The 6,732-nt window shown below is 37.0% G+C and overlaps 1 non-coding gene across 1 annotated transcript; it reads left to right on the top strand.

Moving 5' to 3' along the window:
• The first annotated feature begins 458 nt into the window (after positions 1-458).
• Positions 459-562, top strand: LOC114006193 (U6 spliceosomal RNA). Its single transcript, XR_003547943.1, has one exon. It is a non-coding gene; the product is annotated as a U6 spliceosomal RNA (small nuclear RNA).
• Positions 563-6,732: the final 6,170 nt, after the last annotated feature.

The raw sequence follows: 6,732 nt of genomic DNA on the forward strand, positions 1-6,732 counted from the left end.
GCTATTCTTTTGTGTGGTAATGATTTATGTTGGTTGAAGTACAATCATCAATGATTTCTATATCAATAGCAAGAAAAATAAGAACTTGTGATTAAAATAAAAAAGAATAAAATGTAGGTCCCTTTTAGATATAAAACTGAAATGTTGTGCCCTATTTATATACAGTCTATCAGGCTGTTTAAAGTGCTAGAGTGAAGCCAGATCTTAAAATCCTCCAAATCTTGTGACACAAAGAGGTATAAAACAAAGCAAAACACTCATAGACCACCAATGATCCAGCAATGGAAAGAACTGATGACTTGAACATGAATAAAAAATAAGTTTTATGAATATATACAAATTGCTTTTATTTTTTTATGAAGGAAAAAAATACTAGATATAGGTAGATGGGGGGGGTCTCTTGAGAAGATGTGTTAATGAAACACTGAAAATTCTCATTAAGAATCAACAACGTGGCTGCACACTTTGGCAGCACATATACTAAAATTGGAAAAATACCCAAAAGATTAGCATGGTTTCTTGCAAAGGTGACACACACATTTATGAAGCTTTCTATATTTTTTAGAATAAAGAATGGACTATAAAAATGGTCTCCAAGCATGTAAAAATACACTCAGCATCCCTAATTATTATGAGAATGCAAACCTGGAACCTCAGTGAGACATAATCTCATAACTATGTGAATAGGTATAAAACAAACAAAAATAATCAAAAAGCAAACAATAATAAATCAGAAAATTACAAGTGTTGACAAGGATGTGGAGAAATCAGAACACTTATGTGATATTGTGGGAATAAAAAAAAAAGATGCAGCAATTTTGGAAAATGCTATTGTGACTTCTCAAAAAGTTTAAAACATAAACTACATGATCCAACAATTTCACTTGTAGGTTTATACAAAAAGAACTAAAAATAAGATCTTGAAGGGATATCTGCAGATGTATGTTCACAGCTTTATTCAAACTAAAAACTGATAGCAACCCAAGTGTTCATTACTGATGAATGGATATAGAAAATGGGGCATATATACAGTAGAATATGTTTCAGCTTTAAAGAGAAAAGAAATTCTGAGACATGGTACAGCATTGATGAATCTTGGGGACATTATGCCTAGTGAAATAACCCAGTCACAGTAAGACAAATGCTTTATAATTCCAGTTAAAGAGACATCAAAGTGTAGGAAAACATGTAAACAGGAAGTACAATGATGGTTGCTAGAAGCTAGCAGATAGAGAAATGAGAAATTGCTTTTTCAATGAGCATAGAGTTTCAGTTTTTCAAATGAAGACATTCGGGACATTAATTGTGCAGTAACAGGAATATATTTACCACTTCTGAATAGTATATGTATTACTGATTATACTAGTAAATTTTTATGGTTTTATAATATATTTTTTATTTTTTCAGTTTTTGTTTGTTGGAAAGTAACAGAAAGAGAAGCAGAGAGAGAAAGTGAGAATTCATCCCCTGGGGGATGGCCATGTTGTAATCCCCTCTCCTCTTGAGAATGGGCATGCATGCACAATCACCAGGCGTATTTTCCAAGCCACTAGGTCTGAGATTAGAACTGCCTACTCGAATATGTGGGATCCAGCCACCTTTATCACTACATCATCTAATGGGCCTTGTAAATTTTGGTTTCCATTTTTACCACAATAAAAACTATAAAAGGATTAAAAACACCTAGAGAGGAAGGATGCATGGTGTCAACAGATCACAGAAGTACCTGGGACATTGCAGATCACGTAGAAAAGTGATATATTTTTGACTTGTTAAAATCACATTTAAATGTCAAGCAGATTTAAAGGATTAATTGCTCCTCAGGTGTGGTAAAAAGATGAAGAACATGGAAAATCTTGTCCTATGCAACTTGGATTGAAAGGCTAATTAAAAATTGCTTTTCCTGACTTTTAAGAAAGGGCAAATGCTAAATATTCTTACACAGATTGTCTTCCCCTTTTCAAGTTTGTTGAGAGATGGCAGCTTGAAATCAGTAAAAGGTAAAAACACAGCAATGTATAATTTGACTGATTTATGGTTTAAAGGCAAGTTCATTTATGTTATTTGATGTATCATTACCAGTCCCCACTTTAAAGATAAACAAATTGAGAACCAAGAGATTGAAGAAATGTAAATGACAGGAATTACTAGCTGAGAAACTGAATAACTACCTATTCCTGACTGGGAGTAAAATTTGAGGACTCGATATTAAATTACTGTTTATGAACTACATGGCTGACTACAGTTCAAGTCCCGAACCCAGTGGCTTGTTTTCTCATTTTCTCTCTCTCTCTCTCCCTCCCCTCCTCCTCTCTCCCCTCTCTCCCTCCCTCCCTCCCTGAAGAAATAAAAAAAATATATAAATAAATAAAGTTAAATCAATTTTTAAAACTATGTTTTAAAACACTGTTTATGCTCTCTAATTTCCATTAGAATCAATCCCCTGTAAGCAACTATACATTATTTAGAGATATGGAGAATAAAAGATGCCACTTCATATGGGAAATAACTATCAACTATTGAAATCATATCCTTTGCACATGGCTCACTCAGGGTTCATTCTTTATCTGCTTGCATCAGCATTGGTTATGTTGAAGATTTCACAAATGGCTGTGCTTTGGATTTAAGGGACCTGGATTCATTAGCCCGGCTTTGCCACTCACCAAGTACATTAGCATGGGCAAGAAACAATCCCTACAATTTAGTTCGGAAAAAGCCTTCATGTACATCAAGAGGTTGTTGCAACAGTTAAATGAATTAATATGCAAGGGGGCAGTTGCATGGAAAGTGGAATTTATGTTTGCGTTTAACTAGGTTCCATTTTTTGGAAATCCATGCACAGTCATTTGTTTTGTTTTATATTAATTTGTTATGGGGCATTTGCACTTGCCAGAGAAAGAGAGAGGCAGAGGCAGAAAGTGAGAAAGTAATCTTCAGAGAGGATGACCATGCTCCAAACCCCTCTCCTCCATTCTCCTCTTAGGATTTTGAGCATGCATGTAAATGCCTGGTGGTTTTTGTTTTTTTATTTTGAGAGGTTTTTGCTATAGGGCGTGTGCGTTCGCCAGACAGACAGAGACAGAGAGACAGAAAGCGAGAAATCACCCCCCAGGGGAGGGGATGGCCATGCCGCAATCCTTTCTCCTCCATTCTCCTCGTAGAATCTTGGGCATGCACGCACAAGCACCTGACATGAGTTTTAAGCCACCAGGTCTGGGACGTGAACTGCGGTCGACTACATGGGAGTCCAGTGACATAGCCATTACGCTAACTGCTGGTCCTGTGCCTAATGTGTTTTTCTAACCACAGTCTGGGACTCAAACTGCACTGTCAGCCAAGTGGTATCTAACCACCTTAACCAATATGACATGGGATGGCCCTAAAGCATTTTATAATATTCATTTTTCATGACGTATTTGAACTTTTTGTATGTGTAATCAAGACTCTAAGCAATAAAACATACAAATTCAGGCTAAATGTCTCACACTAGGACCCCATAAATCTGGGAACATGATACTTAATCAAGAGTCAGAGAACATAAAGAACACTGTTCTTAAAAAGCCAAAAACTATGATCTTTTGATGAATCATCTTTTGAAAGAAAATATCTAGATCTTAAAGTGTGAGAATATTTCTTTAGTAAATTAATGTTGTGACTAGTAAGGAAGTGTTAAAATTTTTCTGCCCTATAATATTCAGAGTCCTAGGTGGAAAATTCCTGTTAAGAAAATATTTCTTGTCTTTTATGCCTAAGAAATTATAAATTAAAACTATATAATATCAGAGTTGGTTCTACGCTTTATCTATAATAATTAAATAATGAAAATCCCAGAGACCAGCAGTTGGCATAATGGCTATGTCACTGGACTCCCATGTAGTTGACCACAGTTCAAGACCCGGACCCAGTGGTTTAAACTCATGCCAGGCACCTGTCAGTGCGTGCCCAAGACCCCAAGAGGAGAATGGAGGAGAAGGGACTGTGGTGTGGCCATCCCCCCTGAGGGATGATTTCTCACTTTCTGTCTCTCTGTCTCGCTCTGTTTTCTGGCGAGCACATGCACTCTATAGCAAAAACCTCTAAAAAAAATAGTAAGCAATGAAAACCTTGATGTCAAGAGATTTGTTACTGTTTAATGTTAAAAGATCAGGGCCCAACCTGAATTCTAATAATTTGTGTGGGTGATTTCGATCAAGCACTTAAATGTTTATAGCCTCATTTCCCAATCTGTTAAAGTGTGGAATCATTAATTTTTTAGTTTGGGTTCTGCATAAACAGTGCCTGAGACAGAAATCTGAGTGCAGTGTATTTGAAGAGGTAATCACAGTAGAGGGAGGAAGGTAATAAAACCATGAAGGAAGAAAAGACAATAGAACATCCATTCCTGAGCTGGTTTTTAAGGTGAACAACTAACGCTCAGCGTGCCTGGGTGTTGTCCAAGGAACTATGCAGAATTGATCTCAAAATGATTCTTTCAGAGAAAGGAGAGTTGAGGTATTTAGTAATTCCTGGTTTCTTCTTGTTAAGGATTGCTCCCTAGCTGCATCTGAGTACGAATTGGGTGACTTTCCAAGGCTTCCAAGATGCTCTGAAGGTAGGAAAACCAGAGAGACACCATAGCATGTATTTGCTGGTGCGTGCTAAAAACAGATATGCTCACTGCATGTAGTGTAGGGACAAAAATGTTCTCCTGCTTCATTGGTTGCCACAACATTTAGTAAATTAATAAATGGATGTATTCAGAATAACGGTGGTGGGCACATTATATAAACAAGTGGCAACTCACAGATGTTTTAGAGCGCTACTAGTTGGTAGAGATTGTGCTCTGGATCCCTGTTGCTTACTTTTTTTTCCTTTCTTTCTTTCTTTTTTTTTTATTCTATGGCTAAGTATGCCTTCCCAAGCTTTACGTATATATGAGTAGACTTCAAAAAGTTTTTGGAAAATGGAATTATAGTATGAGTTTTTCCTAATGCAAAAAGATTTGTAATACAAGCAAGGTTTTTCATAATGTGTCTTCTCCATGAGTTTTTTAAAGACCCCGTCATAGGGCTGGCAAGTGGCATGGTGGTTAAGGGCATTGACTCCCACATGGCCAACTGTGGTTTCAATCCCGGACCTGGTGGCTTGCTTTCTCACTTTCCCTCTCTTTCGCTCTCTCTTGCTCTCACTCTGTCCTTCTCTGGTCAAATTAAAATAAATAAATAAAGTTAAATAAAATAATTATTTTTAAAAAAGAACCCTTATATACTTATATGTGAATATGATCACTCTTCTCTTTCCATTAGTATTTTATAAAATTCTTGACTATGCTGTTTCATTTACATCACTACCTGTTTGCACAAGATCAGGTGCTTCATTCATTTCACTTAATTGTATGAACCTAGAATGATCCTGTGCATAGGAAAATTTTAATACATATCACATTTTTAAACGTGTTTTTTTTTTTTTTGGAGAGGTTTTTTTTTTTTTTTTGCTATAGGGTGCGTGCGCTCTCCAGACAGACAGAGAGAGACATAGAGACAGAAAGCGAGAAATCACCCCCCGGGGGGATGGTCACGCTGCAATCCCTTCTCCTCCATTCTCCTCTCAGGATCTTGGGCACGCATGCACACGCGCCCAGCATGAGTTTTAAGCCACCGGGTCCGGGACACGAACCATGGTCGACTACGTGGGAGTCCAGCGACATAGCCATTACGCTAACTGCTGCTTCCCTAAAGGTGATTTTAAAGTAAATGTCTTCCAGTTGCCTTTACCATTGAGTTTTACCGATGTTTAAAACACATAGACTCATTACTTCAATGAAAATTCAAATTCATAGCTCCTATTAGCATTGCAGAGAAATTCTGGCCTAGTTTTCCTGGATACTAATGAAAGTTCAGATCTTTTAATGAGATTAATAAGGAGGAATTCTGCTATTCACACACATACTACCCTTCTCTTAGCCCAGGGCTGGAGAAAAGATAGTCACCACTAAAAACTAGGAAGATAACTTCAAAGATACCTAACTGTCAGGCAAGTTGTTAACTACTACATAAACAACAAATGTATAATTATTTTTGGTGTATTTTTTTTTCAACACAAAATTGAACTTACTGAACACTACTTTTGCTTAGTCTCCTTCTATCTTGTTGATTAGCTTCATTTAATTCACTTTCCTGTGTTCTCACATCTCCCCTCCCCTTTATCCATGATAGTGTGTGCATGTGACAGTGAGTAACAGAAAGAGGAGCACCCTCCACAAGATCTGATCACTTCACAATCCCTTTCCTCTACTTCTCCAACTAGTCAGATCCTGGCCACTCACCAGCATGCCAGCATGGTTCAAGCTGGCTGAGCTGGGATTGGAATCACAGTTACCAGATGGGTTCTAGCTTCTCTTGAGTAGTACATTACTGTTACACAATGGAGCGGGTCTGGTTTTCAAAATATTTGGACAACACTAGGGCTCGATCTTTGGAAGTACTCTCTTCTCCACCAATCTACATTCACATTCCAGTCCCATTTTCTCTCATGAACTTCAGCCACATATAACTGAATAAACTTATCAGTATCTGTGGAAATGGTGGATGCTAAAAAAGAAAGAAAAAGAGAAATAAAGTGAGAGAAAGAGAGAGAAAGAAAGAAAGAGAAAAAAGAAAGAAAGAAAGAAAGAAAAGAGAAGAGAAGAGAAGAGAAGAGAAGAGAAGAGAAGAGAAGAGAAGAGAAAAGAAAAGAAAAGAAAAGAAAAGAAAA

The sequence above is a fragment of the Tupaia chinensis genome, unplaced genomic scaffold (assembly GCF_000334495.1).
Source record: "Tupaia chinensis unplaced genomic scaffold, TupChi_1.0 Scaffold146131_1, whole genome shotgun sequence".
Classification (NCBI taxonomy): domain Eukaryota; kingdom Metazoa; phylum Chordata; class Mammalia; order Scandentia; family Tupaiidae; genus Tupaia; species Tupaia belangeri.